The 27,198-nt window shown below is 40.0% G+C and overlaps 45 non-coding genes and 12 pseudogenes across 45 annotated transcripts; all 57 read right to left on the bottom strand.

Moving 5' to 3' along the window:
- Positions 1–105: 105 nt before the first annotated feature.
- On the bottom strand, positions 106–224 carry LOC146011198 (5S ribosomal RNA; annotated as a pseudogene).
- A 345-nt stretch (positions 225–569) lies between these two features.
- LOC146010609 (5S ribosomal RNA) lies at positions 570–688 on the bottom strand (annotated as a pseudogene).
- A 345-nt stretch (positions 689–1,033) lies between these two features.
- On the bottom strand, positions 1,034–1,152 carry LOC146014246 (5S ribosomal RNA). The gene has a single exon (XR_014447197.1). It is a non-coding gene; the product is annotated as a 5S ribosomal RNA (ribosomal RNA).
- Positions 1,153–1,498: 346 nt separating this feature from the next.
- LOC146016722 (5S ribosomal RNA) lies at positions 1,499–1,617 on the bottom strand. Its single transcript, XR_014449604.1, has one exon. It is a non-coding gene; the product is annotated as a 5S ribosomal RNA (ribosomal RNA).
- Positions 1,618–1,962: 345 nt separating this feature from the next.
- On the bottom strand, positions 1,963–2,081 carry LOC146011196 (5S ribosomal RNA; annotated as a pseudogene).
- A 345-nt stretch (positions 2,082–2,426) lies between these two features.
- LOC146016383 (5S ribosomal RNA) lies at positions 2,427–2,545 on the bottom strand. The gene has a single exon (XR_014449277.1). It is a non-coding gene; the product is annotated as a 5S ribosomal RNA (ribosomal RNA).
- Positions 2,546–2,889: 344 nt separating this feature from the next.
- Positions 2,890–3,008, bottom strand: LOC146014245 (5S ribosomal RNA). Its single transcript, XR_014447196.1, has one exon. It is a non-coding gene; the product is annotated as a 5S ribosomal RNA (ribosomal RNA).
- A 344-nt stretch (positions 3,009–3,352) lies between these two features.
- LOC146016720 (5S ribosomal RNA) lies at positions 3,353–3,471 on the bottom strand. Its single transcript, XR_014449602.1, has one exon. It is a non-coding gene; the product is annotated as a 5S ribosomal RNA (ribosomal RNA).
- A 345-nt stretch (positions 3,472–3,816) lies between these two features.
- Positions 3,817–3,935, bottom strand: LOC146011195 (5S ribosomal RNA; annotated as a pseudogene).
- Positions 3,936–4,280: 345 nt separating this feature from the next.
- On the bottom strand, positions 4,281–4,399 carry LOC146016382 (5S ribosomal RNA). Its single transcript, XR_014449276.1, has one exon. It is a non-coding gene; the product is annotated as a 5S ribosomal RNA (ribosomal RNA).
- A 344-nt stretch (positions 4,400–4,743) lies between these two features.
- On the bottom strand, positions 4,744–4,862 carry LOC146010502 (5S ribosomal RNA; annotated as a pseudogene).
- Positions 4,863–5,207: 345 nt separating this feature from the next.
- On the bottom strand, positions 5,208–5,326 carry LOC146014476 (5S ribosomal RNA). Its single transcript, XR_014447429.1, has one exon. It is a non-coding gene; the product is annotated as a 5S ribosomal RNA (ribosomal RNA).
- Positions 5,327–5,671: 345 nt separating this feature from the next.
- On the bottom strand, positions 5,672–5,790 carry LOC146014603 (5S ribosomal RNA). Its single transcript, XR_014447552.1, has one exon. It is a non-coding gene; the product is annotated as a 5S ribosomal RNA (ribosomal RNA).
- Positions 5,791–6,135: 345 nt separating this feature from the next.
- On the bottom strand, positions 6,136–6,254 carry LOC146016800 (5S ribosomal RNA). Its single transcript, XR_014449678.1, has one exon. It is a non-coding gene; the product is annotated as a 5S ribosomal RNA (ribosomal RNA).
- Positions 6,255–6,599: 345 nt separating this feature from the next.
- Positions 6,600–6,718, bottom strand: LOC146011397 (5S ribosomal RNA; annotated as a pseudogene).
- A 345-nt stretch (positions 6,719–7,063) lies between these two features.
- LOC146017416 (5S ribosomal RNA) lies at positions 7,064–7,182 on the bottom strand. The gene has a single exon (XR_014450289.1). It is a non-coding gene; the product is annotated as a 5S ribosomal RNA (ribosomal RNA).
- A 345-nt stretch (positions 7,183–7,527) lies between these two features.
- On the bottom strand, positions 7,528–7,646 carry LOC146014763 (5S ribosomal RNA). Its single transcript, XR_014447707.1, has one exon. It is a non-coding gene; the product is annotated as a 5S ribosomal RNA (ribosomal RNA).
- A 346-nt stretch (positions 7,647–7,992) lies between these two features.
- Positions 7,993–8,111, bottom strand: LOC146014958 (5S ribosomal RNA). Its single transcript, XR_014447896.1, has one exon. It is a non-coding gene; the product is annotated as a 5S ribosomal RNA (ribosomal RNA).
- Positions 8,112–8,457: 346 nt separating this feature from the next.
- LOC146017155 (5S ribosomal RNA) lies at positions 8,458–8,576 on the bottom strand. The gene has a single exon (XR_014450028.1). It is a non-coding gene; the product is annotated as a 5S ribosomal RNA (ribosomal RNA).
- A 345-nt stretch (positions 8,577–8,921) lies between these two features.
- Positions 8,922–9,040, bottom strand: LOC146010281 (5S ribosomal RNA). The gene has a single exon (XR_014444796.1). It is a non-coding gene; the product is annotated as a 5S ribosomal RNA (ribosomal RNA).
- A 345-nt stretch (positions 9,041–9,385) lies between these two features.
- On the bottom strand, positions 9,386–9,504 carry LOC146016269 (5S ribosomal RNA). Its single transcript, XR_014449165.1, has one exon. It is a non-coding gene; the product is annotated as a 5S ribosomal RNA (ribosomal RNA).
- A 345-nt stretch (positions 9,505–9,849) lies between these two features.
- On the bottom strand, positions 9,850–9,968 carry LOC146010958 (5S ribosomal RNA; annotated as a pseudogene).
- A 346-nt stretch (positions 9,969–10,314) lies between these two features.
- Positions 10,315–10,433, bottom strand: LOC146017478 (5S ribosomal RNA). Its single transcript, XR_014450347.1, has one exon. It is a non-coding gene; the product is annotated as a 5S ribosomal RNA (ribosomal RNA).
- A 345-nt stretch (positions 10,434–10,778) lies between these two features.
- On the bottom strand, positions 10,779–10,897 carry LOC146017154 (5S ribosomal RNA). Its single transcript, XR_014450027.1, has one exon. It is a non-coding gene; the product is annotated as a 5S ribosomal RNA (ribosomal RNA).
- A 345-nt stretch (positions 10,898–11,242) lies between these two features.
- LOC146013438 (5S ribosomal RNA) lies at positions 11,243–11,361 on the bottom strand. Its single transcript, XR_014446414.1, has one exon. It is a non-coding gene; the product is annotated as a 5S ribosomal RNA (ribosomal RNA).
- A 345-nt stretch (positions 11,362–11,706) lies between these two features.
- On the bottom strand, positions 11,707–11,825 carry LOC146015763 (5S ribosomal RNA). The gene has a single exon (XR_014448674.1). It is a non-coding gene; the product is annotated as a 5S ribosomal RNA (ribosomal RNA).
- A 346-nt stretch (positions 11,826–12,171) lies between these two features.
- Positions 12,172–12,290, bottom strand: LOC146014956 (5S ribosomal RNA). Its single transcript, XR_014447895.1, has one exon. It is a non-coding gene; the product is annotated as a 5S ribosomal RNA (ribosomal RNA).
- Positions 12,291–12,635: 345 nt separating this feature from the next.
- LOC146017153 (5S ribosomal RNA) lies at positions 12,636–12,754 on the bottom strand. Its single transcript, XR_014450026.1, has one exon. It is a non-coding gene; the product is annotated as a 5S ribosomal RNA (ribosomal RNA).
- A 344-nt stretch (positions 12,755–13,098) lies between these two features.
- Positions 13,099–13,217, bottom strand: LOC146016770 (5S ribosomal RNA). The gene has a single exon (XR_014449649.1). It is a non-coding gene; the product is annotated as a 5S ribosomal RNA (ribosomal RNA).
- Positions 13,218–13,562: 345 nt separating this feature from the next.
- Positions 13,563–13,681, bottom strand: LOC146017152 (5S ribosomal RNA). The gene has a single exon (XR_014450025.1). It is a non-coding gene; the product is annotated as a 5S ribosomal RNA (ribosomal RNA).
- A 344-nt stretch (positions 13,682–14,025) lies between these two features.
- LOC146016769 (5S ribosomal RNA) lies at positions 14,026–14,144 on the bottom strand. Its single transcript, XR_014449648.1, has one exon. It is a non-coding gene; the product is annotated as a 5S ribosomal RNA (ribosomal RNA).
- A 345-nt stretch (positions 14,145–14,489) lies between these two features.
- LOC146013437 (5S ribosomal RNA) lies at positions 14,490–14,608 on the bottom strand. The gene has a single exon (XR_014446413.1). It is a non-coding gene; the product is annotated as a 5S ribosomal RNA (ribosomal RNA).
- Positions 14,609–14,953: 345 nt separating this feature from the next.
- On the bottom strand, positions 14,954–15,072 carry LOC146015751 (5S ribosomal RNA). The gene has a single exon (XR_014448663.1). It is a non-coding gene; the product is annotated as a 5S ribosomal RNA (ribosomal RNA).
- A 345-nt stretch (positions 15,073–15,417) lies between these two features.
- On the bottom strand, positions 15,418–15,536 carry LOC146014623 (5S ribosomal RNA). The gene has a single exon (XR_014447572.1). It is a non-coding gene; the product is annotated as a 5S ribosomal RNA (ribosomal RNA).
- Positions 15,537–15,882: 346 nt separating this feature from the next.
- On the bottom strand, positions 15,883–16,001 carry LOC146017047 (5S ribosomal RNA). Its single transcript, XR_014449922.1, has one exon. It is a non-coding gene; the product is annotated as a 5S ribosomal RNA (ribosomal RNA).
- A 345-nt stretch (positions 16,002–16,346) lies between these two features.
- LOC146013436 (5S ribosomal RNA) lies at positions 16,347–16,465 on the bottom strand. The gene has a single exon (XR_014446412.1). It is a non-coding gene; the product is annotated as a 5S ribosomal RNA (ribosomal RNA).
- Positions 16,466–16,810: 345 nt separating this feature from the next.
- Positions 16,811–16,929, bottom strand: LOC146015739 (5S ribosomal RNA). The gene has a single exon (XR_014448651.1). It is a non-coding gene; the product is annotated as a 5S ribosomal RNA (ribosomal RNA).
- A 346-nt stretch (positions 16,930–17,275) lies between these two features.
- On the bottom strand, positions 17,276–17,394 carry LOC146016619 (5S ribosomal RNA). Its single transcript, XR_014449504.1, has one exon. It is a non-coding gene; the product is annotated as a 5S ribosomal RNA (ribosomal RNA).
- Positions 17,395–17,739: 345 nt separating this feature from the next.
- LOC146010848 (5S ribosomal RNA) lies at positions 17,740–17,858 on the bottom strand (annotated as a pseudogene).
- A 345-nt stretch (positions 17,859–18,203) lies between these two features.
- LOC146016109 (5S ribosomal RNA) lies at positions 18,204–18,322 on the bottom strand. Its single transcript, XR_014449010.1, has one exon. It is a non-coding gene; the product is annotated as a 5S ribosomal RNA (ribosomal RNA).
- A 345-nt stretch (positions 18,323–18,667) lies between these two features.
- On the bottom strand, positions 18,668–18,786 carry LOC146010608 (5S ribosomal RNA; annotated as a pseudogene).
- Positions 18,787–19,131: 345 nt separating this feature from the next.
- On the bottom strand, positions 19,132–19,250 carry LOC146014244 (5S ribosomal RNA). The gene has a single exon (XR_014447195.1). It is a non-coding gene; the product is annotated as a 5S ribosomal RNA (ribosomal RNA).
- Positions 19,251–19,596: 346 nt separating this feature from the next.
- On the bottom strand, positions 19,597–19,715 carry LOC146014955 (5S ribosomal RNA). The gene has a single exon (XR_014447894.1). It is a non-coding gene; the product is annotated as a 5S ribosomal RNA (ribosomal RNA).
- A 345-nt stretch (positions 19,716–20,060) lies between these two features.
- Positions 20,061–20,179, bottom strand: LOC146011194 (5S ribosomal RNA; annotated as a pseudogene).
- A 345-nt stretch (positions 20,180–20,524) lies between these two features.
- LOC146016381 (5S ribosomal RNA) lies at positions 20,525–20,643 on the bottom strand. Its single transcript, XR_014449274.1, has one exon. It is a non-coding gene; the product is annotated as a 5S ribosomal RNA (ribosomal RNA).
- Positions 20,644–20,987: 344 nt separating this feature from the next.
- Positions 20,988–21,106, bottom strand: LOC146015906 (5S ribosomal RNA). The gene has a single exon (XR_014448813.1). It is a non-coding gene; the product is annotated as a 5S ribosomal RNA (ribosomal RNA).
- A 345-nt stretch (positions 21,107–21,451) lies between these two features.
- LOC146014475 (5S ribosomal RNA) lies at positions 21,452–21,570 on the bottom strand. Its single transcript, XR_014447428.1, has one exon. It is a non-coding gene; the product is annotated as a 5S ribosomal RNA (ribosomal RNA).
- A 345-nt stretch (positions 21,571–21,915) lies between these two features.
- LOC146013434 (5S ribosomal RNA) lies at positions 21,916–22,034 on the bottom strand. The gene has a single exon (XR_014446410.1). It is a non-coding gene; the product is annotated as a 5S ribosomal RNA (ribosomal RNA).
- Positions 22,035–22,379: 345 nt separating this feature from the next.
- Positions 22,380–22,498, bottom strand: LOC146016799 (5S ribosomal RNA). Its single transcript, XR_014449677.1, has one exon. It is a non-coding gene; the product is annotated as a 5S ribosomal RNA (ribosomal RNA).
- A 345-nt stretch (positions 22,499–22,843) lies between these two features.
- On the bottom strand, positions 22,844–22,962 carry LOC146011332 (5S ribosomal RNA; annotated as a pseudogene).
- Positions 22,963–23,307: 345 nt separating this feature from the next.
- On the bottom strand, positions 23,308–23,426 carry LOC146010967 (5S ribosomal RNA; annotated as a pseudogene).
- A 345-nt stretch (positions 23,427–23,771) lies between these two features.
- LOC146014762 (5S ribosomal RNA) lies at positions 23,772–23,890 on the bottom strand. Its single transcript, XR_014447706.1, has one exon. It is a non-coding gene; the product is annotated as a 5S ribosomal RNA (ribosomal RNA).
- Positions 23,891–25,188: 1,298 nt separating this feature from the next.
- On the bottom strand, positions 25,189–25,307 carry LOC146014954 (5S ribosomal RNA). Its single transcript, XR_014447893.1, has one exon. It is a non-coding gene; the product is annotated as a 5S ribosomal RNA (ribosomal RNA).
- Positions 25,308–25,653: 346 nt separating this feature from the next.
- Positions 25,654–25,772, bottom strand: LOC146010279 (5S ribosomal RNA). Its single transcript, XR_014444794.1, has one exon. It is a non-coding gene; the product is annotated as a 5S ribosomal RNA (ribosomal RNA).
- A 345-nt stretch (positions 25,773–26,117) lies between these two features.
- LOC146016267 (5S ribosomal RNA) lies at positions 26,118–26,236 on the bottom strand. The gene has a single exon (XR_014449163.1). It is a non-coding gene; the product is annotated as a 5S ribosomal RNA (ribosomal RNA).
- Positions 26,237–26,581: 345 nt separating this feature from the next.
- On the bottom strand, positions 26,582–26,700 carry LOC146015395 (5S ribosomal RNA). The gene has a single exon (XR_014448318.1). It is a non-coding gene; the product is annotated as a 5S ribosomal RNA (ribosomal RNA).
- Positions 26,701–27,045: 345 nt separating this feature from the next.
- LOC146013433 (5S ribosomal RNA) lies at positions 27,046–27,164 on the bottom strand. The gene has a single exon (XR_014446409.1). It is a non-coding gene; the product is annotated as a 5S ribosomal RNA (ribosomal RNA).
- Positions 27,165–27,198: the final 34 nt, after the last annotated feature.

Below are 27,198 nucleotides of genomic sequence, written 5' to 3'. Positions count from 1 at the left end.
TTGTGTCTGTTTGACCTCTTCCAAATGTCTGTGCTGGCAATAAAATGAAAAAGTTTCCAATATAAATAGCTAGAGAATAAAAACAATTTGCCAGTAATGTGAAAAAACCTACAGCACCTGGTGTTCCCATGTGGTCTCCCACCCAAATACTAACCAGGCCCAACACTGCTTAGCTTATAAGTTCAGATGAGATTGGGCCTATCCAATGTGATATGGCTGTAGGTGAGATACAGGCACTTATTTGCCCTCTTCTACTTCTATCACCAGGTAAGCTAATAAAAAAGTTTCCTAACTGTATTGGCTTACTGAAAAAAATCATGTGTTGGTAATGTAAAAAGACCTACAGGACATGATATTAGCAGGGGGTCTTAAATTAAACTACAAAAGAGGCTCAACACTGTTTAGCTGCCAAAAGCAGTTGGAATTGAGCCTAAACAGTGTGGTAAGTCTTTAGGTGATGGCTAGTGTGTCTGTTTGACCTCTTCCAAATGTCTGTGCTGGCAATAAAAAGAAAAAGTTTCCAATATAAATAGCTAGAGAATAAAAACAATTTGCCAGTAATGTGAAAAAACCTACAGCACCTGGTGTTCCCAGGTGGTCTCCCACCCAAGAACTAACCAGGCCCAACACTGCTTAGCTTCCAAGATCAGACGAGATTGGGCCTATCCAATGTGGTATGGCTTTAGGTGAAATACATGCACTTTTTTGCCCTCTTCTACTTCTATCACCAGGTAAGCTAATACAAAAGTTTCCTAACTGTATTGGCTTACTGAAAAAAATAATGTGTTGGTAAAGTAAAAAGACCTACAGGACATGATATTAGCAGGGGGTCTTAAATTAAACTACAAAAGAGGCTCAACACTGTTTAGCTGCCAAAAGCAGTTGGAATTGAGCCTAAACAGTGTGGTAAGTCTTTAGGTGATGGCTATTGTGTCTGTTTGACCTCTTCCAAATGTCTGTGCTGGCAATAAAAAGAAAAAGTTTCCAATTTAAATAGCTAGAGAATAAAAATAATTTGCCAGTAATGTGAAAAAACCTACAGCACCTGGTGTTCCCAGGTGGTCTCCCACCCAAGTACTAACCAGGCCCAACACTGCTTAGCTTCCAAGATCAGACGAGATTGAGCCTATCCAATGTGGTATGGCTGTAGGTGAGATACAGGCACTTTTTTGCCCTCTTCTACTTCTATCACCAGGTAAGCTAATAAAAAAGTTTCCTAACTGTATTGGCTTACTTAAAAAAAATCATGTGTTGGTAATGTAAAAAGACCTACAGGACATGATATTAGCAGGGGGTCTTAAATTAAACTACTAAACAGGCTCAACACTGTTTAGCTGCCAAAAGCAGTTGGAATTGGGCCTAAACAGTGTGGTAAGTCTTTATGTGATGGCTATTGTGTCTGTTTGACCTCTTCCAAATGTCTGTACTGGCAATAAAAAGAAAAAGTTTCCAATTTAAATAGCTAGAGAATAAAAACAATTTGCCTGTAATGTGAAAAAACCTACAGCACCTGGTGTTCCCATGTGGTCTCCCTCCCAAGTACTAACCAGGCCCAACACTGCTTAGCTTCCAAGATCAGACGAGATTGGGCCTATCCAATGTGGAATGGCTGTAGGTGAGTTAAAGCCACTTTTTTGCCCTCTTCTACTTCTATTACCAGGTAAGCTAATACAAAAGTTTCCTAACTGTATTGGCTTACTGAAAAAAATCATGTGTTGGTAATGTAAAAAGACCTACAGGACATGATATTAGCAGGGGGTCTTAAATTAAACTACAAAAGAGGCTCAACACTGTTTAGCTGCCAAAAGCAGTTGGAATTGAGCCTAAACATTGTGGTAAGTCTTTAGGTGATGGCTATTGTGTCTGTTTGACCTCTTCCAAATGTCTGTGCTGGCAATAAAATGAAAAAGTTTCCAATATAAATAGCTAGAGAATAAAAACAATTTGCCAGTAATGTGAAAAAACCTACAGCACCTGGTGTTCCCATGTGGTCTCCCACCCAAATACTAACCAGGCCCAACACTGCTTAGCTTATAAGTTCAGATGAGATTGGGCCTATCCAATGTGATATGGCTGTAGGTGAGATACAGGCACTTATTTGCCCTCTTCTACTTCTATCACCAGGTAAGCTAATAAAAAAGTTTCCTAACTGTATTGGCTTACTGAAAAAAATCATGTGTTGGTAATGTAAAAAGACCTACAGGACATGATATTAGCAGGGGGTCTTAAATTAAACTACAAAAGAGGCTCAACACTGTTTAGCTGCCAAAAGCAGTTGGAATTGAGCCTAAACAGTGTGGTAAGTCTTTAGGTGATGGCTATTGTGTCTGTTTGACCTCTTCCAAATGTCTGTGCTGGCAATAAAAAGAAAAAGTTTCCAATTTAAATAGCTAGAGAATAAAAACAATTTACCTGTAATGTGAAAAAACCTACAGCACATGGTGTTCCCATGTGGTCTCCCACCCAAGTACTAACCAGGCCCAACACTGCTTAGCTTCCAAGATCAGACGAGATTGGGCCTATCCAATGTGGTATGGCTGTAGGTTAGATACAGGCACTTTTTTGCCCTCTTCTACTTCTATCACCAGGTAAGCTAATAAAAAAGTTTCCTAACTGTATTGGCTTACTGAAAAAAATCATGTGTTGGTAATGTAAAAAGACCTACAGGACATGATATTAGCAGGGGTCTTAAATTAAACTACTAAAGAGGCTCAACACTGTTTAGCTGCCAAAAGCAGTTGGAATTGGGCCTAAACAGTGTGGTAAGTCTTTAGGTGATGGCTATTGTGTCTGTTTGACCTCTTCCAAATGTCTGTACTGGCAATAAAAAGAAAAAGTTTCCAATTTAAATAGCTAGAGAATAAAAATAATTTGCCAGTAATGTGAAAAAACCTACAGCACCTGGTGTTCCCAGGTGGTCTCCCACCCAAGTACTAACCAGGCCCAACACTGCTTAGCTTCCAAGATCAGACGAGATTGAGCCTATCCAATGTGGTATGGCTGTAGGTGAGATACAGGCACTTTTTTGCCCTCTTCTACTTCTATCACCAGGTAAGCTAATAAAAAAGTTTCCTAACTGTATTGGCTTACTGAAAAAAATCATGTGTTGGTAATGTAAAAAGACCTACAGGACATGATATTAGCAGGGGTCTTAAATTAAACTACTAAAGAGGCTCAACACTGTTTAGCTGCCAAAAGCAGTTGGAATTGGGCCTAAACAGTGTGGTAAGTCTTTATGTGATGGCTATTGTGTCTGTTTGACCTCTTCCAAATGTCTGTACTGGCAATAAAAAGAAAAAGTTTCCAATTTAAATAGCTAGAGAATAAAAACAATTTGCCTGTAATGTGAAAAAACCTACAGCACCTGGTGTTCCCATGTGGTCTCCCTCCCAAGTACTAACCAGGCCCAACACTGCTTAGCTTCCAAGATCAGACGAGATTGGGCCTATCCAATGTGGAATGGCTGTAGGTGAGTTAAAGCCACTTTTTTGCCCTCTTCTACTTCTATTACCAGGTAAGCTAATACAAAAGTTTCCTAACTGTATTGGCTTACTGAAAAAAATCATGTGTTGGTAATGTAAAAAGACCTACAGGACATGATATTAGCAGGGGGTCTTAAATTAAACTACAAAAGAGGCTCAACACTGTTTAGCTGCCAAAAGCAGTTGGAATTGAGCCTAAACATTGTGGTAAGTCTTTAGGTGATGGCTATTGTGTCTGTTTGACCTCTTCCAAATGTCTGTGCTGGCAATAAAATGAAAAAGTTTCCAATATAAATAGCTAGAGAATAAAAACAATTTGCCAGTAATGTGAAAAAACCTACAGCACCTGGTGTTCCCATGTGGTCTCCCACCCAAATACTAACCAGGCCCAACACTGCTTAGCTTATAAGTTCAGATGAGATTGGGCCTATCCAATGTGATATGGCTGTAGGTGAGATACAGGCACTTATTTGCCCTCTTCTACTTCTATCACCAGGTAAGCTAATAAAAAAGTTTCCTAACTGTATTGGCTTACTGAAAAAAATCATGTGTTGGTAATGTAAAAAGACCTACAGGACATGATATTAGCAGGGGGTCTTAAATTAAACTACAAAAGAGGCTCAACACTGTTTAGCTGCCAAAAGCAGTTGGAATTGAGCCTAAACAGTGTGGTAAGTCTTTAGGTGATGGCTATTGTGTCTGTTTGACCTCTTCCAAATGTCTGTGCTGGCAATAAAAAGAAAAAGTTTCCAATTTAAATAGCTAGAGAATAAAAACAATTTACCTGTAATGTGAAAAAACCTACAGCACATGGTGTTCCCATGTGGTCTCCCACCCAAGTACTAACCAGGCCCAACACTGCTTAGCTTCCAAGATCAGACGAGATTGGGCCTATCCAATGTGGTATGGCTGTAGGTTAGATACAGGCACTTTTTTGCCCTCTTCTACTTCTATCACCAGGTAAGCTAATAAAAAAGTTTCCTAACTGTATTGGCTTACTGAAAAAAATCATGTGTTGGTAATGTAAAAAGACCTACAGGACATGATATTAGCAGGGGTCTTAAATTAAACTACTAAAGAGGCTCAACACTGTTTAGCTGCCAAAAGCAGTTGGAATTGGGCCTAAACAGTGTGGTAAGTCTTTAGGTGATGGCTATTGTGTCTGTTTGACCTCTTCCAAATGTCTGTACTGGCAATAAAAAGAAAAAGTTTCCAATTTAAATAGCTAGAGAATAAAAACAATTTGCCTGTAATGTGAAAAAACCTACAGCACCTGGTGTTCCCATGTGGTCTCCCACCCAAGTACTAACCAGGTCCAACACTGCTTAGCTTCCAAGATCAGTTAAGATTGGGCCTATCCAATGTGGTATGGCTGTAGGTGAGATACAGGCACTTTTTTGCCCTCTTCTACTTCTATCACCAGGTAAGCTAATAAAAAAGTTTCCTAACTGTATTGGCTTAATGAAAAATATCATGTGTTGGTAATGTAAATAGACCTACAGGACATGATATTAGCAGGGGGTCTTAAATTAAACTACTAAAGAGGCTCAACACTGTTTAGCTGCCAAAAGCAGTTGGAATTGGGCCTAAACAGTGTGGTAAGTCTTTAGGTGATGGCTATTGTGTCTGTTTGACCTCTTCCACATGTCTTTACTGGCAATAAAAAGAAAAAGTTTCCAATTTAAATAGCTAGAGAATAAAAACAATTTGCCAGTAATGTGAAAAAACCTACAGCACCTGGTGTTCCCATGTGGTCTCCCACCCAAGTACTAACCAGGCCCAACACTGCTTAGCTTCCAAGATCAGACGAGATTGGGCCTATCCAATGTGGTATAGCTGTAGGTGAGATACAGGCACTTTTTTGCCCTCTTCTACTTCTATCACCAGGTAAGCTAATAAAAAAGTTTCCTAACTGTATTGGCTTACTGAAAAAAATCATGTGTTGGTAATGTAAAAAGACCTACAGGACATGATATTAGCCGGGAGTCTTAAATTAAACTACTAAAGAGGCCCAACACTGTTTAGCTGCCAAAAGCAGTTGGAATTGGGCCTAAACAGTGTGGTAAGTCTTTAGGTGATGGCTATTGTGTCTGTTTGACCTCTTCCAAATGTCTGTACTGGCAATAAAAAGAAAAAGTTTCCAATTTAAATAGCTAGAGAATAAAAACAATTTGCCTGTAATGTGAAAAAACCTACAGCACCTGGTGTTCCCATGTGGTCTCCCACCCAAGTACTAACCAGGCCCAACACTGCTTAGATTCCAAGATCAGACGAGATTGGGCCTATCCAATGTGGTATGGCTGTGGGTGAGTTAAAGGCACTTTTTTGCCCTCTTCTACTTCTATCACCAGGTAAGCTAATACAAAAGTTTCCTAACTGTATTGGCTTACTGAAAAAAATCATGTGTTGGTAATGTAAAAAGACCTACAGGACATGATATTAGCAGGGGGTCTTAATTTAAACTACTAAAGAGGCTCAACACTGTTTAGCTGCCAAAAGCAGTTGGAATTGGGCCTAAACACTGTGGTAAGTCTTTAGGTGATGCCTATTGTGTCTGTTTGACCTCTTCCAAATGTCTGTGCTGGCAATAAAAAGAAAAAGTTTCCTATTTAAATAGCTAGAGAATAAAAACAATTTGCCAGTAATGTGAAAAAACCTACAGCACCTGATGTTCCCATGTGGTCTCCCACCCAAGTACTAACCAGGCCCAACACTGCTTAGCTTCCAAGATCAGACGAGATTGGGGCTATCCAATGTGGTACGGCTGTAGGTGAGTAAAAGCCACTTTTTTGCCCTCTTCTACTTCTATCACCAGGTAAGCTAATACAAAAGTTTCCTAACTGTATTGGCTTACTGAAAAAAATCATGTGTTGGTAATGTAAAAAGACCTACAGGACATGATATTAGCAGGGGGTCTTAAATTAAACTACAAAAGAGGCTCAACACTGTTTAGCTGCCAAAAGCAGTTGGAATTGAGCCTAAATAGTGTGGTAAGTCTTTAGGTGATGGCTATTGTGTCTGTTTGACCTCTTCCAAATGTCTGTGCTGGCAATAAAAAGAAAAAGTTTCCAATATATATAGCTAGAGAATAAAAACAATTTGCCTGTAATGTGAAAAAACCTACAGCACCTGGTGTTCCCATGTTGTCTCCCACCCAAGTACTAACCAGGCCTAACACTGCTTAGCTTCCAAGAACAGACGAGATTGGGCCTATCCAATGTGGTATAGCTGTAGGTGAAATACAGGCACTTTTTTGCCCTCTTCTACTTCTATCACAAGGTAAGCTAATAAAAAAGTTTCCTAACTGTATTGGCTTACTGAAAAAAATCATGTGTTGGTAATGTAAAAAGACCTACAGGACATGATATTAGCAGGGGGTCTTAAATTAAACTACTAAAGAAGCTCAACACTGTTTAGCTGCCAAAAGCAGTTGGAATTGAGCCTAAACAGTGTGGTAAGTCTTTAGGTGATGGCTAGTGTGTCTGTTTGACCTCTTCCAAATGTCTGTGCTGGCAATAAAAAGAAAAAGTTTCCAATATAAATAGCTAGAGAATAAAAACAATTTGCCAGTAATGTGAAAAAACCTACAGCACCTGGTGTTCCCAGGTGGTCTCCCACCCAAGTACTAACCAGGCCCAACACTGCTTAGCTTCCAAGATCAGACGATATTGGGCCTATCCAACGTGGTATGGCTGTAGGTGAAATACAGGCACTTTTTTGCCCTCTTCTACTTCTATCACCAGGTAAGCTAATACAAAAGTTTCCTAACTGTATTGGCTTACTGAAAAAAATCATGTGTTGGTAAAGTAAAAAGACCTACAGGACATGATATTAGCAGGGGGTCTTAAATTAAACTACAAAAGAGGCTCAACACTGTTTAGCTGCCAAAAGCAGTTGGAATTGAGCCTAAACAGTGTGGTAAGTCTTTAGGTGATGGCTATTGTGTCTGTTTGACCTCTTCCAAATGTCTGTGCTGGCAATAAAAAGAAAAAGTTTCCAATTTAAATAGCTAGAGAATAAAAATAATTTGCCAGTAATGTGAAAAAACCTACAGCACCTGGTGTTCCCAGGTGGTCTCCCACCCAAGTACTAACCAGGCCCAACACTGCTTAGCTTCCAAGATCAGACGAGATTGGGCCTATCCAATGTGGTACGGCTGTAGGTGAGATACAGGCACTTTTTTGCCCTCTTCTACTTCTAACACCAGGTAAGCTAATAAAAAAGTTTCCTAACTGTATTGGCTTACTTAAAAAAAATCATGTGTTGGTAATGTAAAAAGACCTACAGGACATGATATTAGCAGGGGGTCTTAAATTAAACTACTAAACAGGCTCAACACTGTTTAGCTGCCAAAAGCAGTTGGAATTGGGCCTAAACAGTGTGGTAAGTCTTTATGTGATGGCTATTGTGTCTGTTTGACCTCTTCCAAATGTCTGTACTGGCAATAAAAAGAAAAAGTTTCCAATTTAAATAGCTAGAGAATAAAAACAATTTGCCTGTAATGTGAAAAAACCTACAGCACCTGGTGTTCCCATGTGGTCTCCCACCCAAGTACTAACCAGGCCCAACACTGCTTAGCTTCCAAGATCAGACGAGATTGGGCCTATCCAATGTGGAATGGCTGTAGGTGAGTTAAAGCCACTTTTTTGCCCTCTTCTACTTCTATTACCAGGTAAGCTAATACAAAAGTTTCCTAACTGTATTGGCTTACTGAAAAAAAATCATGTGTTGGTAATGTAAAAAGACCTACAGGACATGATATTAGCAGGGGGTCTTAAATTAAACTACAAAAGAGGCTCAACACTGTTTAGCTGCCAAAAGCAGTTGGAATTGAGCCTAAACATTGTGGTAAGTCTTTAGGTGATGGCTATTGTGTCTGTTTGACCTCTTCCAAATGTCTGTGCTGGCAATAAAATGAAAAAATTTCCAATATAAATAGCTAGAGAATAAAAACAATTTGCCAGTAATGTGAAAAAACCTACAGCACCTGGTGTTCCCATGTGGTCTCCCACCCAAGTACTAACCAGGCCCAACACTGCTTAGCTTATAAGTTCAGATGAGATTGGGCCTATCCAATGTGGTATGGCTGTAGGTGAGATACAGGCACTTATTTGCCCTTTTCTACTTCTATCACCAGGTAAGCTAATAAAAAAGTTTCCTAACTGTATTGGCTTACTGAAAAAAATCATGTGTTGGTAATGTAAAAAGACCTACAGGACATGATATTAGCAGGGGGTCTTAAATTAAACTACAAAAGAGGCTCAACACTGTTTAGCTGCCAAAAGCAGTTGGAATTGAGCCTAAACAGTGTGGTAAGTCTTTAGGTGATGGCTATTGTGTCTGTTTGACCTCTTCCAAATGTCTGTGCTGGCAATAAAAAGAAAAAGTTTCCAATTTAAATAGCTAGAGAATAAAAACAATTTGCCTGTAATGTGAAAAAACCTACAGCACCTGGTGTTCCCATGTGGTCTCCCACCCAAGTACTAACCAGGCCCAACACTGCTTAGCTTATAAGTTCAGATGAGATTGGGCCTATCCAATGTGGTATGGCTGTAGATGAGATACAGGCACTTATTTGCCCTCTTCTACTTCTATCACCAGGTAAGCTAATAAAAAAGTTTCCGAACTGTATTGGCTTAATGAAAAAAATCATGTGTTGGTAATGTAAAAAGACCTACAGGACATGATATTAGCAGGGGGTCTTAAATTAAACTACTAAAGAGGCTCAACACTGTTTAGCTGCCAAAAGCAGTTGGAATTGGGCCTAAACAGTGTGGTAAGTGTTTAGGTGATGGCTATTGTGTCTGTTTGACCTCTTCCACATGTCTGTACTGGCAATAAAAAGAAAAAGTTTCCAATTTAAATAGCTAGAGAATAAAAACAATTTGCCTGTAATGTGAAAAAACCTACAGCACCTGGTGTTCCCATGTGGTCTCCCACCCAAGTAATAACCAGGCCCAACACTGCTTAGCTTCCAAGATCAGACGAGATTGGGCCTATCCAATGTGGTATGGCTGTAGGTGAGATACAGGCACTTTTTTGCCCTCTTCTACTTCTATCACCAGGTAAGCTAATAAAAAAGTTTCCTAACTGTATTGGCTTACTGAAAAAAATCATGTGTTGGTAATGTAAAAAGACCTACAGGACATGATATTAGCAGGGGGTCTTAAATTAAACTACAAAAGAGGCTCAACACTGTTTAGCTGCCAAAAGCAGTTGGAATTGAGCCTAAACAGTGTGGTAAGTCTTTAGGTGATGGCTATTGTGTCTGTTTGACCTCTTCCAAATGTCTGTGCTGGCAATAAAAAGAAAAAGTTTCCAATATAAATAGCTAGAGAATAAAAACAATTTGCATGTAATGTGAAAAAACCTACAGCACCTGGTGTTCCCATGTGGTCTCCCACCCAATTACTAACCAGGCCCAACACTGCTTAGCTTCCAAGAACAGACGAGATTGGGCCTATCCAATGTGGTATGGCTGTAGGAGAAATACCGGCACTTTTTTGCCCTCTTCTACTTCTATCACCAGGTAAGCTAATAAAAAAGTTTCCTAACTGTATTGGCTTACTTAAAAAAAATCATGTGTTGGTAATGTAAAAAGACCTACAGGACTTGATATTAGCAGGGGGTCTTAAATTAAACTACTAAACAGGCTCAACACTGTTTAGCTGCCAAAAGCAGTTGGAATTGGGCCTAAACAGTGTGGTAAGTCTTTATGTGATGGCTATTGTGTCTGTTTGACCTCTTCCAAATGTCTGTACTGGCAATAAAAAGAAAAAGTTTCCAATTTAAATAGCTAGAGAATAAAAACAATTTGCCTGTAATGTGAAAAAACCTACAGCATCTGGTGTTCCCATGTGGTCTCCCACCCAAGTACTAACCAGGCCCAACACTGCTTAGCTTCCAAGATCAGACGAGATTGGGCCTATCCAATGTGGAATGGCTGTAGGTGAGTTAAAGCCACTTTTTTGCCCTATTCTACTTCTATTACCAGGTAAGCTAATACAAAAGTTTCCTAACTGTATTGGCTTACTGAAAAAAATCATGTGTTGGTAATGTAAAAAGACCTACAGGACATGATATTAGCAGGGGGTCTTAAATTAAACTACAAAAGAGGCTCAACACTGTTTAGCTGCCAAAAGCAGTTGGAATTGAGCCTAAACATTGTGGTAAGTCTTTAGGTGATGGCTATTGTGTCTGTTTGACCTCTTCCAAATGTCTGTGCTGGCAATAAAATGAAAAAGTTTCCAAAATAAATAGCTAGAGAATAAAAACAATTTGCCAGTAATGTGAAAAAACCTACAGCACCTGGTGTTCCCATGTGGTCTCCCACCCAAGTACTAACCAGGCCCAACACTGCTTAGCTTATAAGTTCAGATGAGATTGGGCCTATCCAATGTGGTATGGCTGTAGGTGAGATACAGGCTCTTATTTGCCCTCTTCTACTTCTATCACCAGGTAAGCTAATAAAAAAGTTTCCTAACTGTATTGGCTTACTGAAAAAAATCATGTGTTGGTAATGTAAAAAGACCTACAGGACATGATATTAGCAGGGGGTCTTAAATTAAACTACAAAAGAGGCTCAACACTGTTTAGCTGCCAAAAGCAGTTGGAATTGAGCCTAAACAGTGTGGTAAGTCTTTAGGTGATGGCTATTGTGTCTGTTTGACCTCTTCCAAATGTCTGTGCTGGCAATAAAAAGAAAAAGTTTCCAATTTAAATAGCTAGAGAATAAAAACAATTTGCCTGTAATGTGAAAAAACCTACAGCACCTGGTGTTCCCATGTGGTCTCCCACCCAAGTACTAACCAGGCCCAACACTGCTTAGCTTCCAAGATCAGACGAGATTGGGCCTATCCAATGTGGTATGGCTGTAGGTGAAATACAGGCACTTTTTTGCCCTCTTCTACTTCTATCACCAGGTAAGCTAATACAAAAGTTTCCTAACTGTATTGGCTTACTGAAAAAAATCATGTGTTGGTAAAGTAAAAAGACCTACAGGACATGATATTAGCAGGGGGTCTTAAATTAAACTACAAAAGAGGCTCAACACTGTTTAGCTGCCAAAAGCAGTTGGAATTGAGCCGAAACAGTGTGGTAAGTCTTTAGGTGATGGCTATTGTGTCTGTTTGACCTCTTCCAAATGTCTGTGCTGGCAATAAAAAGAAAAAGTTTCCAATTTAAATAGCTAGAGAATAAAAATAATTTGCCAGTAATGTGAAAAAACCTACAGCACCTGGTGTTCCCAGGTGGTCTCCCACCCAAGTACTAACCAGGCCCAACACTGCTTAGCTTCCAAGATCAGACGAGATTGGGCCTATCCAATGTGGTATGGCTGTAGGTGAGATACAGGCACTTTTTTGCCCTCTTCTACTTCTATCACCAGGTAAGCTAATAAAAAAGTTTCCTAACTGTATTGGCTTACTTAAAAAAAATCATGTGTTGGTAATGTAAAAAGACCTACAGGACATGATATTAGCAGGGGGTCTTAAATTAAACTACTAAACAGGCTCAACACTGTTTAGCTGCCAAAAGCAGTTAGAATTGAGCCTAAACAGTGTGGTAAGTCCTTAGGTGATGGCTATTGTGTCTGTTTGACCTCTTCCAAATGTCTGTGCTGGCAATAAAAAGAAAAAGTTTCCAATTTAAATAGCTAGAGAATAAAAACAATTTGCCAGTAATGTGAAAAAACCTACAGCACCTGGTGTTCCCATGTGGTCTCCCACCCAAGTACTAACCAGGCCCAACACTGCTTAGCTTCCAAGATCAGACGAGATTGGGCCTATCCAATGTGGAATGGCTGTAGGTGAGTTAAAGCCACTTTTTTGCCCTCTTCTACTTCTATTACCAGGTAAGCTAATACAAAAGTTTCCTAACTGTATTGGCTTACTGAAAAAAATCATGTGTTGGTAATGTAAAAAGACCTACAGGACATGATATTAGCAGGGGGTCTTAAATTAAACTACAAAAGAGGCTCAACACTGTTTAGCTGCCAAAAGCAGTTGGAATTGAGCCTAAACATTGTGGTAAGTCTTTAGGTGATGGCTATTGTGTCTGTTTGACCTCTTCCAAATGTCTGTGCTGGCAATAAAATGAAAAAGTTTCCAATATAAATAGCTAGAGAATAAAAACAATTTGCCAGTAATGTGAAAAAACCTACAGCACCTGGTGTTCCCATGTGGTCTCCCACCCAAGTACTAACCAGGCCCAACACTGCTTAGCTTATAAGTTCAGATGAGATTGGGCCTATCCAATGTGGTATGGCTGTAGGTGAGATACAGGCACTTATTTGCCCTCTTCTACTTCTATCACCAGGTAAGCTAATAAAAAAGTTTCCTAACTGTATTGGCTTACTAAAAAAAATCATGTGTTGGTAATGTAAAAAGACCTACAGGACATGATATTAGCAGGGGTCTTAAATTAAACTACTAAAGAGGCTCAACACTGTTTAGCTGCCAAAAGCAGTTGGAATTGGGCCTAAACAGTGTGGTAAGTCTTTAGGTGATGGCTATTGTGTCTGTTTGACCTCTTCCAAATGTCTGTACTGGCAATAAAAAGAAAAAGTTTTCAATTTAAATAGCTAGAGAATAAAAACAATTTGCCTGTAATGTGAAAAAACCTACAGCACCTGGTGTTCCCATGTGGTCTCCCACCCAAGTACTAACCAGGCCCAACACTGCTTAGCTTCCAAGATCAGACAAGATTGGGCCTATCCAATGTGGTATAGCTGTAGGTGAGATACAGGCACTTTTTTGCCCTCTTCTACTTCTATCACCAGGTAAGCTAATAAAAAAGTTTCCTAACTGTATTGGCTTAATGAAAAATATCATGTGTTGGTAATGTAAAAAGACCTACAGGACATGATATTAGCAGGGGGTCTTAAATTAAACTACTAAAGAGGCTCAACACTGTTTTGCTGCCAAAAGCAGTTGGAATTGAGCCTAAACATTGTGGTAAGTCTTTAGGTGATGGCTATTGTGTCTGTTTGACCTCTTCCAAATGTCTGTGCTGGCAATAAAATGAAAAAGTTTCCAATATAAATAGCTAGAGAATAAAAACAATTTGCCAGTAATGTGAAAAAACCTACAGCACCTGGTGTTCCCATGTGGTCTCCCACCCAAGTACTAACCAGGCCCAACACTGCTTAGCTTATAAGTTCAGATGAGATTGGGCCTATCCAATGTGGTATGGCTGTAGGTGAGATACAGGCACTTATTTGCCCTCTTCTACTTCTATCACCAGGTAAGCTAATAAAAAAGTTTCCTAACTGTATTGGCTTACTAAAAAAAATCATGTGTTGGTAATGTAAAAAGACCTACAGGACATGATATTAGCAGGGGTCTTAAATTAAACTACTAAAGAGGCTCAACACTGTTTAGCTGCCAAAAGCAGTTGGAATTGGGCCTAAACAGTGTGGTAAGTCTTTAGGTGATGGCTATTGTGTCTGTTTGACCTCTTCCAAATGTCTGTACTGGCAATAAAAAGAAAAAGTTTTCAATTTAAATAGCTAGAGAATAAAAACAATTTGCCTGTAATGTGAAAAAACCTACAGCACCTGGTGTTCCCATGTGGTCTCCCACCCAAGTACTAACCAGGCCCAACACTGCTTAGCTTCCAAGATCAGACAAGATTGGGCCTATCCAATGTGGTATAGCTGTAGGTGAGATACAGGCACTTTTTTGCCCTCTTCTACTTCTATCACCAGGTAAGCTAATAAAAAAGTTTCCTAACTGTATTGGCTTAATGAAAAATATCATGTGTTGGTAATGTAAAAAGACCTACAGGACATGATATTAGCAGGGGGTCTTAAATTAAACTACTAAAGAGGCTCAACACTGTTTTGCTGCCAAAAGCAGTTGGAATTGAGCCTAAACAGTGTGGTAAGTCTTTAGGTGATGGCTATTGTGTCTGTTTGACCTCTTCCAAATGTCTGTGCTGGCAATAAAAAGAAAAAGTTTCCAATATAAATAGCTAGAGAATAAAAACAATTTGCCTGTAATGTGAAAAAACCTACAGCACCTGGTGTTCCCATGTGGTCTCCCACCCAAGTACTAACCAGGCCCAACACTGCTTAGCTTCCAAGATCAGACGAGATTGGGCCTATCCAATGTGGTATGGCTGTAGGTGAGATACAGGCACTTTTTTGCCCTCTTCTACTTCTATCACCAGGTAAGCTAATGAAAAAGTTTCCTAACTGTATTGGCTTACTGAAAAAAATCATGTGTTGGTAATGTAAAAAGACCTACAGGACATGATATTAGCAGGGGGTCTTAAATTAAACTACTAAAGAGGCTCAACACTATTTAGCTGCCAAAAGCAGTTGGAATTGAGCCTAAACATTGTGGTAAGTCTTTAGGTGATGGCTAGTGTGTCTGTTTGACCTCTTCCAAATGTCTGTGCTGGCAATAAAAAGAAAAAGTTTCCAATATAAATAGCTAGAGAATAAAAACAATTTGCCAGTAATGTGAAAAAACCTACAGCACCTGGTGTTCCCAGGTGGTCTCCCACCCAAGTACTAACCAGGCCCAACACTGCTTAGCTTCCAAGATCAGACGAGATTGGGCCTATCCAATGTGGTATGGCTGTAGGTGAAATACATGCACTTTTTTGCCCTCTTCTACTTCTATCACCAGGTAAGCTAATACAAAAGTTTCCTAACTGTATTGGCTTACTGAAAAAAATCATGTGTTGGTAAAGTAAAAAGACCTACAGGACATGATATTAGCAGGGGGTCTTAAATTAAACTACAAAAGAGGCTCAACACTGTTTAGCTGCCAAAAGCAGTTGGAATTGAGCCTAAACAGTGTGGTAAGTCTTTAGGTGATGGCTATTGTGTCTGTTTGACCTCTTCCAAATGTCTGTGCTGGCAATAAAAAGAAAAAGTTTCCAATTTAAATAGCTAGAGAATAAAAATAATTTGCCAGTAATGTGAAAAATCCTACAGCACCTGGTGTTCCCAGGTGGTCTCCCACCCAAGTACTAACCAGGCCCAACACTGCTTAGCTTCCAAGATCAGACGAGATTGGGCCTATCCAATGTGGTATGGCTGTAGGTGAGATACAGGCACTTTTTTGCCCTCTTCTACTTCTATCACCAGGTAAGCTAATAAAAAAGTTTCCTAACTGTATTGGCTTACTTAAAAAAAATCATGTGTTGGTAATGTAAAAAGACCTACAGGACATGATATTAGCAGGGGGTCTTAAATTAAACTACTAAACAGGCTCAACACTGTTTAGCTGCCAAAAGCAGTTGGAATTGGGCCTAAACAGTGTGGTAAGTCTTTATGTGATGGCTATTGTGTCTGTTTGACCTCTTCCAAATGTCTGTACTGGCAATAAAAAGAAAAAGTTTCCAATTTAAATAGCTAGAGAATAAAAACAATTTGCCTGTAATGTGAAAAAACCTACAGCACCTGGTGTTTCCATGTGGTCTCCCACCCAAGTACTAACCAGGCCCAACACTGCTTAGCTTCCAAGATCAGACGAGATTGGGCCTATCCAATGTGGAATGGCTGTAGGTGAGTTAAAGCCACTTTTTTGCCCTCTTCTACTTCTATTACCAGGTAAGCTAATACAAAAGTTTCCTAACTGTATTGGCTTACTGAAAAAAATCATGTGTTGGTAATGTAAAAAGACCTACAGGACATGATATTAGCAGGGGGTCTTAAATTAAACTACAAAAGAGGCTCAACACTGTTTAGCTGCCAAAAGCAGTTGGAATTGAGCCTAAACATTGTGGTAAGTCTTTAGGTGATGGCTATTGTGTCTGTTTGACCTCTTCCAAATGTCTGTGCTGGCAATAAAATGAAAAAGTTTCCAATATAAATAGCTAGAGAATAAAAACAATTTGCCAGTAATGTGAAAAAACCTACAGCACCTGGTGTTCCCATGTGGTCTCCCACCCAAGTACTAACCAGGCCCAACACTGCTTAGCTTCCAAGATCAGACGAGATTGGGCCTATCCAATGTGGTATGGCTGTAGGTGAAATACAGGCACTTTTTTGCCCTCTTCTACTTCTATCACCAGGTAAGCTAATACAAAAGTTTCCTAACTGTATTGGCTTACTGAAAAAAATCATGTGTTGGTAAAGTAAAAAGACCTACAGGACATGATATTAGCAGGGGGTCTTAAATTAAACTACAAAAGAGGCTCAACACTGTTTAGCTGCCAAAAGCAGTTGGAATTGAGCCTAAACAGTGTGGTAAGTCTTTAGGTGATGGCTATTGTGTCTGTTTGACCTCTTCCAAATGTCTGTGCTGGCAATAAAAAGAAAAAGTTTCCAATTTAAATAGCTAGAGAATAAAAATAATTTGCCAGTAATGTGAAAAAACCTACAGCACCTGGTGTTCCCAGGTGGTCTCCCACCCAAGTACTAACCAGGCCCAACACTGCTTAGCTTCCAAGATCAGACGAGATTGGGCCTATCCAATGTGGTATGGCTGTAGGTGAGATACATGCACTTTTTTGCCCTCTTCTACTTCTATCACCAGGTAAGCTAATAAAAAAGTTTCCTAACTGTATTGGCTTACTTTAAAAAAATCATGTGTTGGTAATGTAAAAAGACCTACAGGACATGATATTAGCAGGGGGTCTTAAATTAAACTACTAAACAGGCTCAACACTGTTTAGCTGCCAAAAGCAGTTGGAATTGGGCCTAAACAGTGTGGTAAGTCTTTATGTGATGGCTATTGTGTCTGTTTGACCTCTTCCAAATGTCTGTACTGGCAATTAAAAGAAAAAGTTTCCAATTTAAATAGCTAGAGAATAAAAACAATTTGCCTGTAATGTGAAAAAACCTACAGCACCTGGTGTTCCCATGTGGTCTCCCACGCAAGTACTAACCAGGCCCAACACTGCTTAGCTTCCAAGATCAGACGAGATTGGGCCTATCCAATGTGGAATGGCTGTAGGTGAGTTAAAGCCACTTTTTTGCCCTCTTCTACTTCTATTACCAGGTAAGCTAATACAAAAGTTTCCTAACTGTATTGGCTTACTGAAAAAAATCATGTGTTGGTAATGTAAAAAGACCTACAGGACATGATATTAGCAGGGGGTCTTAAATTAAACTACAAAAGAGGCTCAACACTGTTTAGCTGCCAAAAGCAGTTGGAATTGAGCCTAAACATTGTGGTAAGTCTTTAGGTGATGGCTATTGTGTCTGTTTGACCTCTTCCAAATGTCTGTGCTGGCAATAAAATGAAAAAGTTTCCAATATAAATAGCTAGAGAATAAAAACAATTTGCCAGTAATGTGAAAAAACCTACAGCACCTGGTGTTCCCATGTGGTCTCCCACCCAAGTACTAACCAGGCCCAACACTGCTTAGCTTATAAATTCAGATGAGATTGGGCCTATCCAATGTGGTATGGCTGTAGGTGAGATACAGGCACTTATTTGCCCTCTTCTACTTCTATCACCAGGTAAGCTAATACAAAAGTTTCCTAACTGTATTGGCTTACTGAAAAAAATCATGTGTTGGTAATGTAAAAAGACCTACAGGACATGATATTAGCAGGGGGTCTTAAATTAAACTACAAAAGAGGCTCAACACTGTTTAGCTGCCAAAAGCAGTTGGAATTGAGCCTAAACAGTGTGGTAAGTCTTTAGGTGATGGCTATTGTGTCTGTTTGACCTCTTCCAAATGTCTGTGCTGGCAATAAAAAGAAAAAGTTTCCAATTTAAATAGCTAGAGAATAAAAACAATTTGCCTGTAATGTGAAAAAACCTACAGCACCTGGTGTTCCCATGTGGTCTCCCACCCAAGTACTAACCAGGCCCAACACTGCTTAGCTTCTAAGATCAGACGAGATTGGGCCTATCCAATGTGGTATGGCTGTAGGTGAGATACAGGCACTTTTTTGCCCTCTTCTACTTCTATCACCAGGTAAGCTAATACAAAAGTTTCCTAACTGTATTGGCTTACTGAAAAAAATCATGTGTTGGTAATGTAAAAAGACCTACAGGACATGATATTAGCAGGGGGTCTTAAATTAAACTACAAAAGAGGCTCAACACTGTTTAGCTGCCAAAAGCAGTTGGAATTGAGCCTAAACAGTGTGGTAAGTCTTTAGGTGATGGCTAGTGTGTCTGTTTGACCTCTTCCAAATGTCTGTGCTGGCAATAAAAAGAAAAAGTTTCCAATATAAATAGCTAGAGAATAAAAACAATTTGCCAGTAATGTGAAAAAACCTACAGCACCTGGTGTTCCCAGGTGGTCTCCCACCCAAGAACTAACCAGGCCCAACACTGCTTAGCTTCCAAGATCAGACGAGATTGGGCCTATCCAATGTGGTATGGCTTTAGGTGAAATACATGCACTTTTTTGCCCTCTTCTACTTCTATCACCAGGTAAGCTAATACAAAAGTTTCCTAACTGTATTGGCTTACTGAAAAAAATCATGTGTTGGTAAAGTAAAAAGACCTACAGGACATGATATTAGCAGGGGGTCTTAAATTAAACTACAAAAGAGGCTCAACACTGTTTAGCTGCCAAAAGCAGTTGGAATTGAGCCTAAACAGTGTGGTAAGTCTTTAGGTGATGGCTATTGTGTCTGTTTGACCTCTTCCAAATGTCTGTGCTGGCAATAAAAAGAAAAAGTTTCCAATTTAAATAGCTAGAGAATAAAAATAATTTGCCAGTAATGTGAAAAAACCTACAGCACCTGGTGTTCCCAGGTGGTCTCCCACCCAAGTACTAACCAGGCCCAACACTGCTTAGCTTCCAAGATCAGACGAGATTGAGCCTATCCAATGTGGTATGGCTGTAGGTGAGATACAGGCACTTTTTTGCCCTCTTCTACTTCTATCACCAGGTAAGCTAATAAAAAAGTTTCCTAACTGTATTGGCTTACTTAAAAAAAATCATGTGTTGGTAATGTAAAAAGACCTACAGGACATGATATTAGCAGGGGGTCTTAAATTAAACTACTAAACAGGCTCAACACTGTTTAGCTGCCAAAAGCAGTTGGAATTGGGCCTAAACAGTGTGGTAAGTCTTTATGTGATGGCTATTGTGTCTGTTTGACCTCTTCCAAATGTCTGTACTGGCAATAAAAAGAAAAAGTTTCCAATTTAAATAGCTAGAGAATAAAAACAATTTGCCTGTAATGTGAAAAAACCTACAGCACCTGGTGTTCCCATGTGGTCTCCCACCCAAGTACTAACCAGGCCCAACACTGCTTAGCTTCCAAGATCAGACGAGATTGGGCCTATCCAATGTGGAATGGCTGTAGGTGAGTTAAAGCCACTTTTTTGCCCTCTTCTACTTCTATTACCAGGTAAGCTAATACAAAAGTTTCCTAACTGTATTGGCTTACTGAAAAAAATCATGTGTTGGTAATGTAAAAAGACCTACAGGACATGATATTAGCAGGGGGTCTTAAATTAAACTACAAAAGAGGCTCAACACTGTTTAGCTGCCAAAAGCAGTTGGAATTGAGCCTAAACATTGTGGTAAGTCTTTAGGTGATGGCTATTGTGTCTGTTTGACCTCTTCCAAATGTCTGTGCTGGCAATAAAATGAAAAAGTTTCCAATATAAATAGCTAGAGAATAAAAACAATTTGCCAGTAATGTGAAAAAACCTACAGCACCTGGTGTTCCCATGTGGTCTCCCACCCAAATACTAACCAGGCCCAACACTGCTTAGCTTATAAGTTCAGATGAGATTGGGCCTATCCAATGTGATATGGCTGTAGGTGAGATACAGGCACTTATTTGCCCTCTTCTACTTCTATCACCAGGTAAGCTAATAAAAAAGTTTCCTAACTGTATTGGCTTACTGAAAAAAATCATGTGTTGGTAATGTAAAAAGACCTACAGGACATGATATTAGCAGGGGGTCTTAAATTAAACTACAAAAGAGGCTCAACACTGTTTAGCTGCCAAAAGCAGTTGGAATTGAGCCTAAACAGTGTGGTAAGTCTTTAGGTGATGGCTATTGTGTCTGTTTGACCTCTTCCAAATGTCTGTGCTGGCAATAAAAAGAAAAAGTTTCCAATTTAAATAGCTAGAGAATAAAAACAATTTACCTGTAATGTGAAAAAACCTACAGCACATGGTGTTCCCATGTGGTCTCCCACCCAAGTACTAACCAGGCCCAACACTGCTTAGCTTCCAAGATCAGACGAGATTGGGCCTATCCAATGTGGTATGGCTGTAGGTTAGATACAGGCACTTTTTTGCCCTCTTCTACTTCTATCACCAGGTAAGCTAATAAAAAAGTTTCCTAACTGTATTGGCTTACTGAAAAAAATCATGTGTTGGTAATGTAAAAAGACCTACAGGACATGATATTAGCAGGGGTCTTAAATTAAACTACTAAAGAGGCTCAACACTGTTTAGCTGCCAAAAGCAGTTGGAATTGGGCCTAAACAGTGTGGTAAGTCTTTAGGTGATGGCTATTGTGTCTGTTTGACCTCTTCCAAATGTCTGTACTGGCAATAAAAAGAAAAAGTTTCCAATTTAAATAGCTAGAGAATAAAAACAATTTGCCTGTAATGTGAAAAAACCTACAGCACCTGGTGTTCCCATGTGGTCTCCCACCCAAGTACTAACCAGGCCCAACACTGCTTAGCTTCCAAGATCAGACAAGATTGGGCCTATCCAATGTGGTATGGCTGTAGGTGAGATACAGGCACTTTTTTGCCCTCTTCTACTTCTATCACCAGGTAAGCTAATAAAAAAGTTTCCTAACTGTATTGGCTTAATGAAAAATATCATGTGTTGGTAATGTAAATAGACCTACAGGACATGATATTAGCAGGGGGTCTTAAATTAAACTACTAAAGAGGCTCAACACTGTTTAGCTGCCAAAAGCAGTTGGAATTGGGCCTAAACAGTGTGGTAAGTCTTTAGGTGATGGCTATTGTGTCTGTTTGACCTCTTCCACATGTCTTTACTGGCAATAAAAAGAAAAAGTTTCCAATTTAAATAGCTAGAGAATAAAAACAATTTGCCAGTAATGTGAAAAAACCTACAGCACCTGGTGTTCCCATGTGGTCTCCCACCCAAGTACTAACCAGGCCCAACACTGCTTAGCTTCCAAGATCAGACGAGATTGGGCCTATCCAATGTGGTATAGCTGTAGGTGAGATACAGGCACTTTTTTGCCCTCTTCTACTTCTATCACCAGGTAAGCTAATAAAAAAGTTTCCTAACTGTATTGGCTTACTGAAAAAAATCATGTGTTGGTAATGTAAAAAGACCTACAGGACATGATATTAGCCGGGAGTCTTAAATTAAACTACTAAAGAGGCCCAACACTGTTTAGCTGCCAAAAGCAGTTGGAATTGGTCCTAAACAGTGTGGTAAGTCTTTAGGTGATGGCTATTGTGTCTGTTTGACCTCTTCCAAATGTCTGTACTGGCAATAAAAAGAAAAAGTTTCCAATTTAAATAGCTAGAGAATAAAAACAATTTGCCTGTAATGTGAAAAAACCTACAGCACCTGGTGTTCCCATGTGGTCTCCCACCCAAGTACTAACCAGGCCCAACACTGCTTAGCTTCCAAGATCAGACGAGATTGGGCCTATCCAATGTGGTATGGCTGTAGGTGAGTTAAAGGCACTTTTTTGCCCTCTTCTACTTCTATCACCAGGTAAGCTAATACAAAAGTTTCCTAACTGTATTGGCTTACTGAAAAAAATCATGTGTTGGTAATGTAAAAAGACCTACAGGACATGATATTAGCAGGGGGTCTTAATTTAAACTACTAAAGAGGCTCAACACTGTTTAGCTGCCAAAAGCAGTTGGAATTGGGCCTAAACAGTGTGGTAAGTCTTTAGGTGATGCCTATTGTGTCTGTTTGACCTCTTCCAAATGTCTGTGCTGGCAATAAAAAGAAAAAGTTTCCTATTTAAATAGCTAGAGAATAAAAACAATTTGCCAGTAATGTGAAAAAACCTACAGCACCTGATGTTCCCATGTGGTCTCCCACCCAAGTACTAACCAGGCCCAACACTGCTTAGCTTCCAAGATCAGACGAGATTGGGGCTATCCAATGTGGTACGGCTGTAGGTGAGTAAAAGCCACTTTTTTGCCCTCTTCTACTTCTATCACCAGGTAAGCTAATACAAAAGTTTCCTAACTGTATTGGCTTACTGAAAAAAATCATGTGTTGGTAATGTAAAAAGACCTACAGGACATGATATTAGCAGGGGGTCTTAAATTAAACTACAAAAGAGGCTCAACACTGTTTAGCTGCCAAAAGCAGTTGGAATTGAGCCTAAATAGTGTGGTAAGTCTTTAGGTGATGGCTATTGTGTCTGTTTGACCTCTTCCAAATGTCTGTGCTGGCAATAAAAAGAAAAAGTTTCCAATATAAATAGCTAGAGAATAAAAACAATTTGCCTGTAATGTGAAAAAACCTACAGCACCTGGTGTTCCCATGTTGTCTCCCACCCAAGTACTAACCAGGCCTAACACTGCTTAGCTTCCAAGAACAGACGAGATTGGGCCTATCCAATGTGGTATGGCTGTAGGTGAAATACAGGCACTTTTTTGCCCTCTTCTACTTCTATCACAAGGTAAGCTAATAAAAAAGTTTCCTAACTGTATTGGCTTACTGAAAAAAATCATGTGTTGGTAATGTAAAAAGACCTACAGGACATGATATTAGCAGGGGGTCTTAAATTAAACTACTAAAGAAGCTCAACACTGTTTAGCTGCCAAAAGCAGTTGGAATTGAGCCTAAACAGTGTGGTAAGTCTTTAGGTGATGGCTAGTGTGTCTGTTTGACCTCTTCCAAATGTCTGTGCTGGCAATAAAAAGAAAAAGTTTCCAATATAAATAGCTAGAGAATAAAAACAATTTGCCAGTAATGTGAAAAAACCTACAGCACCTGGTGTTCCCAGGTGGTCTCCCACCCAAGTACTAACCAGGCCCAACACTGCTTAGCTTCCAAGATCAGACGATATTGGGCCTATCCAACGTGGTATGGCTGTAGCTGAAATACAGGCACTTTTTTGCCCTCTTCTACTTCTATCACCAGGTAAGCTAATACAAAAGTTTCCTAACTGTATTGGCTTACTGAAAAAAATCATGTGTTGGTAAAGTAAAAAGACCTACAGGACATGATATTAGCAGGGGGTCTTAAATTAAACTACAAAAGAGGCTCAACACTGTTTAGCTGCCAAAAGCAGTTGGAATTGAGCCTAAACAGTGTGGTAAGTCTTTAGGTGATGGCTATTGTGTCTGTTTGACCTCTTCCAAATGTCTGTGCTGGCAATAAAAAGAAAAAGTTTCCAATTTAAATAGCTAGAGAATAAAAATAATTTGCCAGTAATGTGAAAAAACCTACAGCACCTGGTGTTCCCAGGTGGTCTCCCACCCAAGTACTAACCAGGCCCAACACTGCTTAGCTTCCAAGATCAGACGAGATTGGGCCTATCCAATGTGGTACGGCTGTAGGTGAGATACAGGCACTTTTTTGCCCTCTTCTACTTCTAACACCAGGTAAGCTAATAAAAAAGGGTACTTGTTTCCTAGAACGGCCACAATCGTGAGTGATCGTGGCTCTTAATTAAGGGACACGATCCTCACGATGTGGCCGATTTTTTACAATTTTTTCACTTTGATTGACAGAAATCGGGTCAATCGGTCGGTCGCGACCAATTAAAATCGGCCGCGATGCGACCGACCGATTGACCCGATTTTTCCATAGACTTCAATGTTAAAAAATCTTTTAACATTGAAATCGGTCGGTCTTGTGCCATTATAATGGCACAAGATGAGATGGACTTGATTAAGTCCATCTCACATAGGGAAAAATGATAAAAAAGGTGAAATGGGCCAATATGACCCATTTCACATTTTTTATGTGCCCGCCATGACCCCACGATAGACGTGAACCCGAAGCGTGGCGAGCGCAGCGAGCGGTGCGCGTCCTCCGACCTTTTCATTCCCCTACTATCCACTAGGGCGTGGAGTGAGAATATAATAGTGTGGCGAGCGCAGCGAGCCACCGAGCCCGAAGCGTGGCGAGCGCAGCGAGCCCCGCGAGGGGACGCGTATACCTGTGAAGTTAGACGCGTCCCCTCGCGGGGCTCGCTGCGCTCGCCACGCTTCGGGCTCGGTGGCTCGCTGCGCTCGCCACACTATTATATTCTCACTCCACGCCCTAGTGGATAGTAGGGGAATGAAAAGGTCGGAGGACGCGCACCGCCGCCCCTCGCGGGCTCGCTGCGCTCGCCACGCTTCGGGTTCACGTCTATCGTGGGGTCTAGCACACTTATTAACATTTGGGGGGGCAATTTAAACAAATCTGGTGAAAAAAAAAAAAAATCGGGTGAAAAATCGGTCGATCGGATCGGTCGCATCGTATGCGACCAAATCGCATGCGATGCGATCGATCCGATTTTTTATCTTACGACCACAACGATCTAAATCGTTGTGGCCGTTCTAGGAAACAAGTACCTAAAAAAGTTTCCTAACTGTATTGGCTTACTTAAAAAAAATCATGTGTTGGTAATGTAAAAAGACCTACAGGACATGATATTAGCAGGGGGTCTTAAATTAAACTACTAAACAGGCTCAACACTGTTTAGCTGCCAAAAGCAGTTGGAATTGGGCCTAAACAGTGTGGTAAGTCTTTATGTGATGGCTATTGTGTCTGTTTGACCTCTTCCAAATGTCTGTACTGGCAATAAAAAGAAAAAGTTTCCAATTTAAATAGCTAGAGAATAAAAACAATTTGCCTGTAATGTGAAAAAACCTACAGCACCTGGTGTTCCCATGTGGTCTCCCACCCAAGTACTAACCAGGCCCAACACTGCTTAGCTTCCAAGATCAGACGAGATTGGGCCTATCCAATGTGGAATGGCTGTAGGTGAGTTAAAGCCACTTTTTTGCCCTCTTCTACTTCTATTACCAGGTAAGCTAATACAAAAGTTTCCTAACTGTATTGGCTTACTGAAAAAAATCATGTGTTGGTAATGTAAAAAGACCTACAGGACATGATATTAGCAGGGGGTCTTAAATTAAACTACAAAAGAGGCTCAACACTGTTTAGCTGCCAAAAGCAGTTGGAATTGAGCCTAAACAGTGTGGTAAGTCTTTAGGTGATGGCTATTGTGTCTGTTTGACCTCTTTTTAAATGTCTGTGCTGGCAATAAAAAGAAAAAGTTTCCAATTTAAATAGCTAGAGAATAAAAACAATTTGCCTGTAATGTGAAAAAACCTACAGCACCTGGTGTTCCCATGTGGTCTCCCACCCAAGTACTAACCAGGCCCAACACTGCTTAGCTTATAAGTTCAGATGAGATTGGGCCTATCCAATGTGGTATGGCTGTAGATGAGATACAGGCACTTATTTGCCCTCTTCTACTTCTATCACCAGGTAAGCTAATAAAAAAGTTTCCTAACTGTATTGGCTTAATGAAAAAAATCATGTGTTGGTAATGTAAAAAGACCTACAGGACATGATATTAGCAGGGGGTCTTAAATTAAACTACTAAAGAGGCTCAACACTGTTTAGCTGCCAAAAGCAGTTGGAATTGGGCCTAAACAGTGTGGTAAGTGTTTAGGTGATGGCTATTGTGTCTGTTTGACCTCTTCCACATGTCTGTACTGGCAATAAAAAGAAAAAGTTTCCAATTTAAATAGCTAGAGAATAAAAACAATTTGCCTGTAATGTGAAAAAACCTACAGCACCTGGTGTTCCCATGTGGTCTCCCACCCAAGTAATAACCAGGCCCAACACTGCTTAGCTTCCAAGATCAGACGAGATTGGGCCTATCCAATGTGGTATGGCTGTAGGTGAGATACAGGCACTTTTTTGCCCTCTTCTACTTCTATCACCAGGTAAGCTAATAAAAAAGTTTCCTAACTGTATTGGCTTACTGAAAAAAATCATGTGTTGGTAATGTAAAAAGACCTACAGGACATGATATTAGCAGGGGGTCTTAAATTAAACTACTAAAGAGGCTCAACACTGTTTAGCTGCCAAAAGCAGTTGGAATTGGGCCTAAACAGTGTGGTAAGTCTTTAGGTGATAGCTATTGTGTCTGTTTGACCTCTTCCAAATGTCTGTACTGGCAATAAAAAGAAAAAGTTTCCAATTTAAATAGCTAGAGAATAAAAACAATTGGCCAGTAATGTGAAAAAACCTACAGCACCTGGTGTTCCCATGTGGTCTCCCACCCAAGTACTAACCAGACCCAACACTGCTTAGCTTCCAAGATCAGACGAGATTGGGCCTATCCAATGTGGTATGGCTGTAGGTGAAATACTGGCACTTTTTTGCCCTCTTCTACTTCTATCACCAGGTAAGCTAATAAAAAAGTTTCCTAACTGTATTGGCTTACTGAAAAAAATCATGTGTTGGTAATGTAAAAAGACCTACAGGACATGATATTAGCAGGGGGTCTTAAATTAAACTACTAAAGAGGCTCAACACTGTTTAGCTGCCAAAAGCAGTTGGAATTGGGCCTAAACAGTGTGGTAAGTCTTTAGGTGATGGCTATTGTGTCTGTTTGACCTCTTCCAAATGTCTGTACTGGCAATAAAAAGAAAAAGTTTCCAATTTAAATCGCTAGAGAATAAAAACAATTTGCCTGTAATGTGAAAAAACCTACAGCACCTGGTGTTCCCATGTGGTCTCCCACCCAAGTACTAACCAGGCCCAACACTGCTTAGCTTCCAAGATCAGACGAGATTGGGCCTATCCAATGTGGTATGGCTGTAGGTGAGATACAGGCACTTTTTTGCCCTCTTCTACTTC

The sequence above is a fragment of the Crinia signifera genome, chromosome 6 (genome assembly GCF_055691185.1).
Source record: "Crinia signifera chromosome 6, ASM5569118v1, whole genome shotgun sequence".
In the NCBI taxonomy this organism is placed as follows: Eukaryota; Metazoa; Chordata; class Amphibia; order Anura; family Myobatrachidae; genus Crinia; species Crinia signifera.
This window is presented reverse-complemented; position numbering and strand designations above follow the sequence as displayed.